This window comes from Prenolepis imparis, unplaced genomic scaffold (genome assembly GCF_030444845.1).
Source record: "Prenolepis imparis isolate NDT839.2.m4 unplaced genomic scaffold, iyPreImpa1.0 SCAF_11, whole genome shotgun sequence".
Taxonomy (NCBI): Eukaryota; Metazoa; Arthropoda; class Insecta; order Hymenoptera; family Formicidae; genus Prenolepis; species Prenolepis imparis.
This window is the reverse complement of record NW_028141169.1, coordinates 8453146-8468166: the sequence shown is the minus strand read 5'-3', so window position 1 is coordinate 8468166 and position 15021 is coordinate 8453146. Positions and strand designations below refer to the sequence as shown.

The window sequence follows — 15021 nt, the reverse complement described above, 5'->3', positions numbered from 1 at the left end:
ATACAAAAAATAAGGTTGCGTCGCATAGGGTCAGCGGTAAAAAGTATCGATTTCCAATATTTTAAGACGAGCCAAAAATTCATAGATTACACATTTTAATAGTACATTGATTACAGAATCTTTTGGTACCACGCAGACACCAGCGTACAAATTTTTTAACTTGATATACCTTAAATAATGTTGCGTCGCATAGGGTCAGCGGTAAAAAGTATCGATTTCCAATATTTTAAGACGAGCCAAAAATTCATCGATTATAGATTTTAATAGTACATTGATTACAGAATCTTTTGGTACCAAGCAGACAACAGCGTACAAACTTTTTCATTTGCTATACATAAAATAAGGATGCGTCGCACAGGATCCGCGTCAAAAAAGTATCGATTTCTAATATTTTAAGACGAGCCAAAAATTCATCGATTATACATTTTAATAGTATATAGATTTCAGAATCTTTTGGTACCATGCAGACACCAGCGTACAAATTTTTTAATACGATAAACATAAAATAAGGATGCGTCGCACAGGGTCCGCGTCAAAAAAGTATTGATTTCTAATATTTTAAGACGAGCCAAAAATTCATCGATTATACATTTTAATAGTATATAGATTTCAGAATCTTTTGGTACCATGCAGACACAAGCGTACAAATTTTTTAATACGATAAACATAAAATAAGGATGCGTCGCACAGGGTCCGCGTCAAAAAAGTATCGATTTCTAATATTTTAAGACGAGCCAAAAATTCATCGATTATACATTTTAATATTACATTGATTACAGAATCTTTTGGTACCACGCAGACACCAGCGTACAAATTTTTTAACTTGATATACAAAAAATAAGGTTGCGTCGCATAGGGTCAGCGGTAAAAAGTATCGATTTCCAATATTTTAAGACGAGCCAAAAATTCATCGATTATACATTTTAATAGTACATTGATTACAGAATCTTTTGGTACCACGCAGACACCAGCGTACAAATTTTTTAAATTGAAATACATAAAATAAGGTTGCGTTGCATAGGGTCAGCGGTAAAAAGTATCGATTTCCAATATTTTAAGACGAGCCAAAAATTCATCGATTATACATTTTAATAGTACATTGATTACAGAATCTTTTGGTACCAAGCAGACAACAGCGTACAAACTTTTTCATTTGCTATACATAAAGTAAGGATGCGTCGCACAGGGTCCGCGTCAAAAAAGTATCGATTTCTAATATTTTAAGACGAGCCAAAAATTCATCGATTATACATTTTAATAGTATATAGATTTCAGAATCTTTTGGTACCATGCAGACACCAGCGTACAAATTTTTTAATACGATAAACATAAAATAAGGATGCGTCGCACAGGGTCCGCGTCAAAAAAGTATCGATTTCTAATATTTTAAGACGAGCCAAAAATTCATCGATTATACATTTTAATAGTACATTGATTACAGAATCTTTTGGTACCAAGCAGACAACAGCGTACAAACTTTTTCATTTGCTATACATAAAATAAGGATGCGTCGCACAGGGTCCGCGTCAAAAAAGTATCGATTTCTAATATTTTAAGACGAGCCAAAAATTCATCGATTATACATTTTAATAGTATATAGATTTCAGAATCTTTTGGTACCATGCAGACACCAGCGTACAAATTTTTTTATACGATAAACATAAAATAAGGATGCGTCGCACAGGGTCCGCGTCAAAAAAGTATCGATTTCTATTATTTTAAGACGAGCCAAAAATTCATCGATTATACATTTTAATAGTACATTGATTACAGAATCTTTTGGTACCAAGCAGACAACAGCGTACAAACTTTTTCATTTGCTATACATAAAATAAGGATGCGTCGCACAGGGTCCGCGTCAAAAAAGTATCGATTTCTAATATTTTAAGACGAGCCAAAAATTCATCGATTATACATTTTAATATTACATTGATTACAGAATCTTTTGGTACCACGCAGACACCAGCGTACAAATTTTTTAACTTGATATACATAAAATAAGGTTGCGTCGCATAGGGTCAGCGGTAAAAAGTATCGAATTCCAATATTTTAAGACGAGCCAAAAATTCATAGATTATACATTTTAATAGTACATTGATTACAGAATCTTTTGGTACCACGCAGACACCAGCGTACAAATTTTTTAACTTGATATACAAAAAATAAGGTTGCGTCGCATAGGGTCAGCGGTAAAAAGTATCGATTTCCAATATTTTAAGACGAGCCAAAAATTCATCGATTATACATTTTAATATTACATTGATTACAGAATCTTTTGGTACCACGCAGACACCAGCGTACAAATTTTTTAACTTGATATACCTTAAATAATGTTGCGTCGCATAGGGTCAGCGGTAAAAAGTATCGATTTTTAATATTTTAAGACGAGCCAAAAATTCATCGATTATACATTTTAATAGTACATTGATTACAGAATCTTTTGGTACCAAGCAGACAACAGCGTACAAACTTTTTCATTTGCTATACATAAAATAAGGATGCGTCGCACAGGGTCCGCGTCAAAAAAGTATCGACTTCTAATATTTTAAGACGAGCCAAAAATTCATCGATTATACATTTTAATATTACATTGATTACAGAATCTTTTGGTACCACGCAGACACCAGCGTACAAATTTTTTAACTTGATATACAAAAAATAAGGTTGCGTCGCATAGGGTCAGCGGTAAAAAGTATAGATTTCCAATATTTTAAGACGAGCCAAAAATTCATCGATTATACATTTTAATAGTACATTGGTTACAGAATCTTTTGGTACCACGCAGACACCAGCGTACAAATTTTTTAACTTGATATACCTTATATAATGTTGCGTCGCATAGGGTCAGCGGTAAAAAGTATCGATTTCCAATATTTTAAGACGAGCCAAAAATTCATCGATTATAGATTTTAATAGTACATTGATTACAGAATCTTTTGGTACCAAGCAGACAACAGCGTACAAACTTTTTCATTTGCTATACATAAAATAAGGATGCGTCGCACTGGGTCCGCGTCAAAAAAGTATCGATTTCTAATATTTTAAGACGAGCCAAAAATTCATCGATTATACATTTTAATAGTATATAGATTTCAGAATCTTTTGGTACCATGCAGACACCAGCGTACAAAATTTTTAATACGATAAACATAAAATAAGGATGCGTCGCACAGGGTCCGCGTCAAAAAAGTATCGATTTCTAATATTTTAAGACGAGCCAAAAATTCATCGATTATACATTTTAATAGTATATAGATTTCAGAATCTTTTGGTACCATGCAGACACCAGCGTACAAAATTTTTAATACGATAAACATAAAATAAGGATGCGTCGCACAGGGTCCGCGTCAAAAAAGTATCGATTTCTAATATTTTAAGACGAGCCAAAAATTCATCGATTATACATTTTAATATTACATTGATTACAGAATCTTTTGGTACCACGCAGACACCAGCGTACAAATTTTTTAACTTGATATACCTTAAATAATGTTGCGTCGCATAGGGTCAGCGGTAAAAAGTATCGATTTCCAATATTTTAAGACGAGCCAAAAATTCATCGATTATACATTTTAATAGTACATTGATTACAGAATCTTTTGGTACCAAGCAGACAACAGCGTACAAACTTTTTCATTTGCTATACATAAAATAAGGATGCGTCGCACAGGTTCCGCGTCAAAAAAGTATCGCTTTCTAATATTTTAAGACGAGCCAAAAATTCATCGATTATACATTTTAATAGTATATAGATTTCAGAATCTTTTGGTACCATGCAGACACCAGCGTACAAATTTTTTAATACGATAAACATAAAATAAGGATGCGTCGCACAGGGTCCGCGTCAAAAAAGTATCGATTTCTAATATTTTAAGACGAGCCAAAAATTCATCGATTATACATTTTAATAGTACATTGATTACAGAATCTTTTGGTACCAAGCAGACAACAGCGTACAAACTTTTTCATTTGCTATACATAAAATAAGGATGCGTCGCACAGGGTCCGCGTCAAAAAAGTATCGATTTCTAATATTTTAAGACGAGCCAAAAATTCATCGATTATACATTTTAATAGTATATAGATTTCAGAATCTTTTGGTACCATGCAGACACCAGCGTACAAATTTTTTAATACGATAAACATAAAATAAGGATGCGTCGCACAGGGTCCGCGTCAAAAAAGTATCGATTTCTAATATTTTAAGACGAGCCAAAAATTCATCGATTATACATTTTAATATTACATTGATTACAGAATCTTTTGGTACCACGCAGACACCAGCGTACAAATTTTTTAACTTGATATACAAAAAATAAGGTTGCGTCGCATAGGGTCAGCGGTAAAAAGTATCGATTTCCAATATTTTAAGACGAGCCAAAAATTCATAGATTACACATTTTAATAGTACATTGATTACAGAATCTTTTGGTACCACGCAGACACCAGCGTACAAATTTTTTAACTTGATATACCTTAAATAATGTTGCGTCGCATAGGGTCAGCGGTAAAAAGTATCGATTTCCAATATTTTAAGACGAGTCAAAAATTCATCGATTATAGATTTTAATAGTACATTGATTACAGAATCTTTTGGTACCAAGCAGACAACAGCGTACAAACTTTTTCATTTGCTATACATAAAATAAGGATGCGTCGCACAGGATCCGCGTAAAAAAAGTATCGATTTCTAATATTTTAAGACGAGCCAAAAATTCATCGATTATACATTTTAATAGTATATAGATTTCAGAATCTTTTGGTACCATGCAGACACCAGCGTACAAATTTTTTAATACGATAAACATAAAATAAGGATGCGTCGCACAGGGTCCGCGTCAAAAAAGAATCGATTTCTAATATTTTAAGACGAGCCAAAAATTCATCGATTATACATTTTAATAGTATATAGATTTCAGAATCTTTTGGTACCATGCAGACACCAGCGTACAAATTTTTTAATACGATAAACATAAAATAAGGATGCGTCGCACGGGGTCCGCGTCAAAAAAGTATCGATTTCTAATATTTTAAGACGAGCCAAAAATTCACGATTATACATTTTAATATTACATTGATTACAGAATCTTTTGGTACCACGCAGACACCAGCGTACAAATTTTTTAACTTGATATACCTTAAATAATGTTGCGTCGCATAGGGTCAGCGGTAAAAAGTGTCGATTTCCAATATTTTAAGACGAGCCAAAAATTCATCGATTATACATTTTAATAGTACATTGATTACAGAATCTTTTGGTACCAAGCAGACAACAGCGTACAAACTTTTTCATTTGCTATACATAAAATAAGGATGCGTCGCACAGGGTCCGCGTCAAAAAAGTATCGATTTCTAATATTTTAAGACGAGCCAAAAATTCATCGATTATACATTTTAATAGTATATAGATTTCAGAATCTTTTGGTACCATGCAGACACCAGCGTACAAATTTTTTAATACGATAAACATAAAATAAGGATGCGTCGCACAGGGTCCGCGTCAAAAAAGTATCGATTTCTAATATTTTAAGACGAGCCAAAAATTCATCGATTATACATTTTAATAGTACATTGATTACAGAATCTTTTGGTACCGCGCAGACACCAGCGTACAAATTTTTTAACTTGATATACCTAAAATAAGGTTGCGTCGCATAGGGTCAGCGGTAAAAAGTATCGATTTCCAATATTTTAAGACGAGCCAAAAATTCATCGATTATACATTTTAATAGTACATTGATTACAGAATCTTTTGGTACCACGCAGACATCAGCGTACAAATTTTTTAATATGATATACATAAAACAAAAATGCGTCGCATAGGGTTAGCGGCAAAAAAGTATCAATTTCTAATATTTTAAAACGAGCAAAAAATTCATCGTATATATATTTCAACAATACATTATCTGCACATTATGATGGTACCATCATCATACCAGCGTACAAACTTTTTGTTCTAATATACGTAAGACGAATCCGCGTCGTATGGGGTCCGCGGTATATAAATTTTAATTTTCAATATTTTAAAACGAGCCATAAATTATTCTGTTATATATTTCAACAGTACATTATCTGCACAATATGATGGTACCATTAGCATACCAGCCTACAAATTAGATATTAATTATAAGTACAATCTGTTTAATTGCTAACGAGCATGATACATTACGATATTCATAATTGCATGAAATATTGATGGACGATCATTGGAATATTACTTAATACATTCAATCGCGATTAATATCTTTAATCAGTTTTTCGAAATTTGAAATTAATATGTATGAATGTCAGGTTCCGTACACACATATAAATGACACACTTGAAATTACAATTGCAGTGATTACGAAATCGAAATATTGAATCGTATATAATATAAATTTAAATACACAGTAATAATTTAGACGATGGTTCAAGTACAAAAGTTACAGCCTATAATGGTTTTTGAATTTGGCGCGCGGCGCGCTGAGTGTCGACTTACGTAGTTACCACGTCACGTCCTTCGTCCCTCGCGTCCTCTCACTAGTCATGGTATCGCGCTCAATCGGCTCCGCATTTTTCACGCGTTTTTCCCGTTAAGAATGTATTCCGCGTACAAACGAATGTTGGGAGTATTGAATCGTGCCACGGGCAATTAGCAGGAAGTATTAATTAACTCGTGCGATCACGGTTAATCAACCTACGACAGTCTGCATCCGCCGGGCTACGCCGCTTAGCCGCTTTTTCTCCGAATCGATCGATTTCATTGAACATTCTATTTATTAAGAGGTATGTATCATTTGGCGTCATTTATTTGTACGAATCGCATCGCGTTCAAGCTTTTGTGCTTTGGGAAAACTATATTTTGGATGTGAGATATTTAATCAATACATAATTTATCGTTTTCAGATGATTGTGTCGCGCGCGAACCGCGCGAAGTTCGCGCCGCACAAAGTGTTGCACTACGTCACGATGTACTACGTCACAGCGTACTACTTCACTACATATCGCGAATATCGAAAGTGGCGGATGGTTATATATCGTCGTTATTTATCCGTTGTTATTTATGCAATCCGGTGCGTAGTGCGTGCAATCGGTGTCGAGAATGCCGTACAAAGTAACGGGTGATCGTTCTATCGTATTATTTAATGCGGGAAATCGAAATCTGTAATGCCTGGTCGATGGAAATGCATCTCGGCGAACGATTTCCGAAACGACGCAACAATCAACGAGAATATGGCAGCGTTTCAACGACTGGTGAGCAAATTGACTTTATTTACCTGATTATATCATTGTCATTTACCTGAAATATATAGCTAGCATATGAAAATCGCTCATATAATAATAATATAATATTATTTATAGAAACGACTTTCCGAAGCGACGCAACAATCAACGAAAATATAACCGCGTTTCAACGACCGGTGAGTAAATTGATTTTATTTAACTAATTATACCTATCATCGAATTTATATCATCGCCATTTATTTGAAATATATATTAGCCAGCACATAAAAACCGCTAATATAATAATAACATAATATTGTTTAGGATATAAATTGATTTTTGAGATTAGCTCAGAAATAAATTTACATTATACATATATACATATATTTAAATTTATAATATTTTCGATAAGCACTCGCATTAAAAATTTCATAAATATCTTAAAGTTATACTTTTTTTTTTTTTCCCAAAAAATGCAATAATATAACATTGGTTAAAAAAATCTATTTTTTAAATTAGCTCAGAAAGAAATTTAAATTATACATTATATATATTTTCAATAAGCATTCGTATTAACAATCTCATGAATATTTTAATGACTTCTAAAAAGTCTCTAATGAAAACGATTCTATGGAATTTAATTAAATGAGATGTGTGATAAGTTTAATCATTTTAATTATATATTTGAAAGACTTTAATGCATTTTCATTTAGAATTTGACTCGTGCTTTATTATGTAATAAATTTATTTTTACGATATTGGTTCTTTTTAAATATTTATATAATTTAATTAACTGAGATCTAAGATTATTTCAATCATCTTAATTACTTATTTGAAAGACATTTATTTGAATGCATTTTCATTAAGAATTTGATTCTTGCTTCATTATGTAATAATTTCATTTTTACGATATTGGTCCCATCTGAATATTTATATAATTTAATTAAATTAGATGTGTGATAAGTTTAATCATTTTAATTATATATTTGAAAGACATTGAATGCATTTTCATTAAGAATTTGACTCTTGCTTCATTATTTAATAATTTCATTTTTACGATATTGGTCCCATCTGAATATTTATATAAATTAATTAAATTAGATGTTTGATCAATTTAATCATTTTAATTATATATTTGAAAGACATTAATGCATTTTCTTTTAGAATTTAACTCGTGCTTTATTATGTAATAAATTTATTTTTACGATATTGGTTCTATTTAAATATTTATATAATTTAAATAACTGAGATCTAAAATTATTTCAATCATCTTAATAACTTATTTTAAAGACATTAAATGCATTTTCATTAAGAATTTGACTCTTGCTTCATTATGTAATAATTTTATTTTTACGATATTGGTCCCATCTGAATATTTATATAATTTAATTAAATTAGATGTGTGATAAGTTTAATCATTTTAATTATATATTTGAAAGACATTGAATGCATTTTCATTAAGAATTTGACTCTTGCTTCATTATTTAATAATTTCATTTTTACGATGGTCCCATCTGAATATTTATATAAATTAATTAAATTAGATGTTTGATCAATTTAATCATTTTAATTATATATTTGAAAGACATTAATGCATTTTCTTTTAGAATTTGACTCGTGCTTTATTATGTAATAAATTTATTTTTATGATATTGGTTCTATTTAAATATTTATATAATTTAAATAACTGAGATCTAAAATTATTTCAATCATCTTAATAACTTATTTTAAAGACATTAAATGCATTTTCATTAAGAATTTGACTCTTGCTTCATTATGTAATAATTTCATTTTTACGATATTGGTCTCATCTGAATATTTATATAATTTAATTAAATTAGATGTGTGATAAGTTTAATCATTTTAATTACTTATTTGAAAGACATTGAATGCATTTTTCATTAAGAAATGATTCTTGCTTCATTATGTAATAATTTCATTTTTACGATATTGGTCCCATCTGAATATTTATATAATTTAATTAAATTAGATGTGTGATAAGTTTAATCATTTTAATTATATATTTGAAAGACATTAATGCATTTTCATTTAGAATTTGACTCGTGCTTTATTATGTAATAAATTTATTTTTACGATATTGGTTCTATTTAAATATTTATATAATTTAATTAACTGAGATCTAAGATTATTTCAATCATCTTAATTACTTATTTGGAAGACATTGAATGCATTTTCATTAAGAATTTGATTCTTGCTTCATTATGTAATAATTTCATTTTTACGATATTGGTCCCATCTGAATATTTATATAATTTAATTAAATTAGATGTGTGATAAGTTTAATCATTTTAATTATATATTTGAAAGACATTGAATGCATTTTCATTAAGAATTTGACTCTTGCTTCATTATTTAATAATTTCATTTTTACGATATTGGTCCCATCTGAATATTTATATAATTTAATTAAATTAGATGTGTGATAAGTTTAATCATTTTAATTACTTATTTGAAAGACATTGAATGCATTTTCATTAAGAATTTGACTCTCGCTTCATTATGTAATAATTTCATTTTTACGATATTGGTCCCATCTGAATATTAATATAATTTAATTAAATTAGATGTTTGATCAATTTAATCATTTTAATTACTTATTTGAAAGGCATTGAATGCATTTTCATTAAGAATTTGACTCTTGCTTCATTATGTAATAATTTCATTTTTACGATATTGGTCCCATCTGAATATTTATATAATTTAATTAAATTAAATTTGTAATAAGTTTAATCATTTTAATTATATATTTGAAAGACATTGAATCCATTTTTATTTAGAATTTGACTTGTGCTTTATTATGTAATAAATTTATTTTTACGATATTGGTTCTATTTAAATATTTATATAATTTAATTAAATTAGATGTGTGATAAGTTTAATCATTTTAATTATATATTTGAAAGACATTGAATGCATTTTCATTAAGAATTTGACTCTAGCTTAATTATGTAATAATTTCATTTTTACGATATTGGTCCCATCTGAATATTTATATAAATTAATTAAATTAGATGTTTGATCAATTTAATCATTTTAATTATATATTTGAAAGACATTAATCCATTTTCTTTTAGAATTTGACTCGTGCTTTATTATGTAATAAATTTATTTTTACGATATTGGTTCTATTTAAATATTTATATAATTTAAATAACTGAGATCTAAAATTATTTCAATCATCTTAATAACTTATTTTAAAGACATTAAATGCATTTTCATTAAGAATTTGACTCTTGCTTCATTATGTAATAATTTCATTTTTACGATATTGGTCCCATCTGAATATTTATATAATTTAATTAAATTAGATGTGTGATAAGTTTAATCATTTTAATTATATATTTGAAAGACATTGAATGCATTTTCATTAAGAATTTGACTCTTGCTTCATTATTTAATAATTTCATTTTTACGATATTGGTCCCATCTGAATATTTATATAAATTAATTAAATTAGATGTTTGATCAATTTAATCATTTTAATTATATATTTGAAAGACATTAATGCATTTTCTTTTAGAATTTGACTCGTGCTTTATTATGTAATAAATTTATTTTTACGATATTGGTTCTTTTTAAATATTTATATAATTTAAATAACTGAGATCTAAGATTATTTCAATCATCTTAATTACTTATTTGAAAGACATTGAATGCATTTTCATTAAGAATTTGACTCTAGCTTAATTATGTAATAATTTCATTTTTACGATATTGGTCCCATCTGAATATTTATATATTTTGTGTGCTGCTACAATTTGAATTTTATTTATATGTTACAGATCAACATAACTGACTGTCTTGATAATCTGAGAGGAGGAGGTCTGGGAGACATTGGGCACCAGTCGAACAATCATGGAGTGAGTATTTATTGACTTTATTTAGTTCAATTGCTAAATAAAAATTTATAAAATAAAATAAAATAAAATAATAAAATTATTATAAATCAAATAAAAAATAATTATAAATTAAATAAAAATTTAATAATTGTAAATTAAATAAAAATTATAAATTAAATAAAAATATATAAAATTATTCAACTATATTTCTACTTGCTCTCTATTGTAGGCATGGGAAATAAAATCCAATGCATAAAATAATAATTTTCTAAAATATTAATTATTTTTGGCGCTACTACAATTTGAATTTTAATTGTATGTTACAGATCAACGTAACTGACGACTGATGATCTTGACAATCTGAGAGGAGGAGGAGGTCTGGGAGAGACGTCGGGCACCAGCGGAGCAACTATTGTGTAAGTATTTATTATTTATTCAATTATTATTAAATAAAAATTTATAAAATTTTTTAATTATATTGCTGTTTATTATTTGTATGCATCGAATATAAAATTTAATGCATACAAAATAATAATTTTTTTGAGTATTAATTATTTTGAGCAGTTCTATAATTTGAATTTTATTTATATGTTACAGATCAACGTAGCTTCAATGCAGTTAACTCCGCTATTGTGCATCGACCGGTGAGTGAAAAATTATTTTATTACAAAAGGTAACGGTTTTGTAGAGATTAGATTGTGTGGAAATGTGTAGATCTAGATTGTAGCTTGTGTATAGACTGTAGATTTTGTAGATAGTTCTGTTACCTTAAAATGAATGGGTTATTAAAGATTAAAAGTATATAAAGTATAAAAAAAAGAATATTTCTTAAGTTATATATTAAAAGTATAATAAAGATTATGAATACAGTTTAAGAATTACAGTTTAAGAAAAGGAAAAGAAACATTTTATATAGTAATACATAATATATTCAATCTAATTTATTTTAAAAGAACATACTAACAATTATATTAATTGTATGTGTGATTATAAATTTTAAATGATTAAATAATTATAATTACTTATTATTATAATGTACAGATTTTATATTATATATTTTGTAATCCATTCATTTATGTTGATTGATCATTTGAGTTTACATTAGTTAAAATAAAGTTATATTTTAAAATATATAACATATCAGATATTTTACGGATATTTTGAGAATATATAATAATTTTGGACTAAAAGAAAAAGTGATAGTGATATAAAATTTGCAGAAAAATTCATGATAATATCTTAAAATTTTTAGTATGAATTGTTATTTTATTTTATTTTTTTTTACTTTTGTGATTCATCGATTGCGCTATCGTGTAATTCGGAAATAAACTGCAAACCGCGAATATATTAAAATTGATTATCGAATTTTCGCGGATTCATAACAAAGAACGTACAAAATTCCTTTTATATATAATATTAATTTATTATAATTTTCATTAAAGGGGGGTGTTATCGATATTATAGAATAGTAATTATTAAGAAATGACAGTTATTACTAATGAAGCACATATGGTGTGCTTGACATCGCCATAAAATTGAGCGATATGATCGGCAACACGACGGTCTAACAATAAGACACAATCGGACGGTAGTGTCGCGCGTTCAAGTGCGGGAGTGTCGTTCAAAGTATCGCGCGTTTAAGTGCGCGAGTGTCGTTCAAAGTATCGCGCGTTATCATCAATCAGCAGACTTTGATTTGAATTATTGGACAATCCTGATCAATCTGACCTGAGAGGAGGAGCAGGACTAGGAGGCATCAGGCACCGGCGGAGCAACTTTGTGGTGAGTGTTTATTATTTATATAATATTTATATGATATGATGTATATGTATAATATTTTTGAAGACTTGTTATAAATCACGTATTTTTTTACGCATAGATATTATATAATTCTATTTATATATTGAATAATTTAAATAAAGGAAAATTAGAGAGAAATAACTCTATATGTATAAATATTATAAAAGTTTTTTATATTTAAAAAAATAATCTTTACAAAATTTATAAAATTATTCAATTATATATACCTATCTACTGATTATTGTACGCGTCGAATATAAAATTTAATGTGTAAAATACTAATTAGATATTAAAATACTAATTAGATAATAATTATTTAAAACGCTGTTATAATTTATATTCTATTTGTATGTTACAGATCAACGTAGCTTCGATGCAGTTATCTCCTCTGCTGTTGAACATCGATTGGTAAGTGATAAACTATTATTTTATTACGAGGTAACGGTTTCATAAATATTTGATTGTAGAGATGTAGATTTAGAATGTAGATTGTAGACTGTAGATTGTAGATAGTTACTATCCGTTACCTCAAAATGAATAAACACACAATTAATTAGGATGAATATTTCAATTTAAAAAAAAAAAAGATAATTTATATAGTCTTTTTTAAACATTTTCTATTATCGAAGTGAGAATTATTTTATTCATGTTTTCTCATATATTTAAATGCGCTCTTTCTTTCTTCATCTTTTTTAATAAGTTTTAATTATTAGGTGCAATGATTAATTTTTTTGATTGTTTAATGTCGCGATTTAATTATCATAACTTCAAGTTATGACACGTCTTTTTTTAAACACCGGAAAAAAACAAGTGCGCGCTACGCGCATTCTTCGATTTTATATACTAGTTACTAGAACAACACAATCGCGCGCTACGCGCGCGCCATTCTTCGATTTTTTGTTAAAAAGAATATTTTTAAAAAAATAAAATAAAGTTTGTATAAACTTGATTAATATTTTTTCACAGAAATCAGCTGATTAAAGCATTAATTTGATAATTAAATTTTAAAATAATAATATGGTAAAAATAGTAATATATTTAATAGTAATATAATTAAAATAGTATTATGTTGTAAATAATATGTTATAATACCTTCTTCTTGATTAATATTTTTTGATAGAAATCAGCTGATAACTGTCAAAAATATTATAACATATTATTTAAAACATATTATTTAAAAAATTAATAAGCAAATTAACACTTTAATCAGCTGATTTCTGTCAAAAAATATTAATTAAGCGAAAATTTGTTAATTAAATTTTAAAATAATAATATGTTATAAAAATTAAAATAATAATATGTATTAAATAATATAATATAATACTTAAAATTCGATAGTTATTTTTGAAAACTATCAGCTGATTTCCGTCAAAAAATATTAATCGCAGCTAAGGCATTATAACATATTATTTACAACATATATTACTATTTTAATTTTTATAACCTATTATTATTTTAAATTTTAATTAGCAAATTAACGATTTATTTAAATTTTAAACTAATAATATGTTATAAAAATTAAAATAATAATATATGTTTTAAATAATGTCATAATTCTTTTTGACAGTTATCAGCTGATTTCTGTCATAAAATATTCGAGTTTAAAATATTATAACATATTATTTACATCATATTATCACATTTTTATGAAATTAATATTATCTGATATAAATATTAAAAAAAAAAATTTTGTACATTTTTTTTATAACGATAATTTTTTCACCTTAAATTCAACAATAATATTCAAAGAAATTATAATAAATTTTTTTTCGATGTAACACATAGTAAAATAGATTAATGTATACCTAAATGATAACAATATATATAATTATTATATTATATTTGTATAACTATATATAAAACTAAAAATTATGAATTAAAATTATTCAAATATATATATAATCGCATTTTTAAGAGCAGATGTTCAGATCATTTTAATTACTTATTTGAAAGACATTGAATGCATTTTCATTAAGAATTTGATTCTTGCTTCATTATGTAATAGTTTCATTTTTACGATATTGGTCCCATCTGAATATTTATATAATTTAATTAAATTAGATGTGTGATAAGTTTAATCATTTTAATTACTTATTTGAAAGATATTGAATGCATTTTCATTAAGAATTTGATTCTTGCTTCATTATGCAATAATTTC

The 15021-nt window shown here is 27.4% G+C and overlaps 1 long non-coding RNA gene across 1 annotated transcript; it reads left to right on the top strand.

The window, feature by feature from the left end:
* Window positions 1-6740: 6740 nt before the first annotated feature.
* On the top strand, window positions 6741-13439 carry LOC145942661 (uncharacterized). Its single transcript, XR_014426398.1, has 8 exons — window positions 6741-6765; window positions 6886-7233; window positions 7342-7400; window positions 11007-11084; window positions 11390-11479; window positions 11661-11707; window positions 12506-12845; window positions 13222-13439. It is a non-coding gene; the product is annotated as an uncharacterized LOC145942661 (long non-coding RNA).
* Window positions 13440-15021: the final 1582 nt, after the last annotated feature.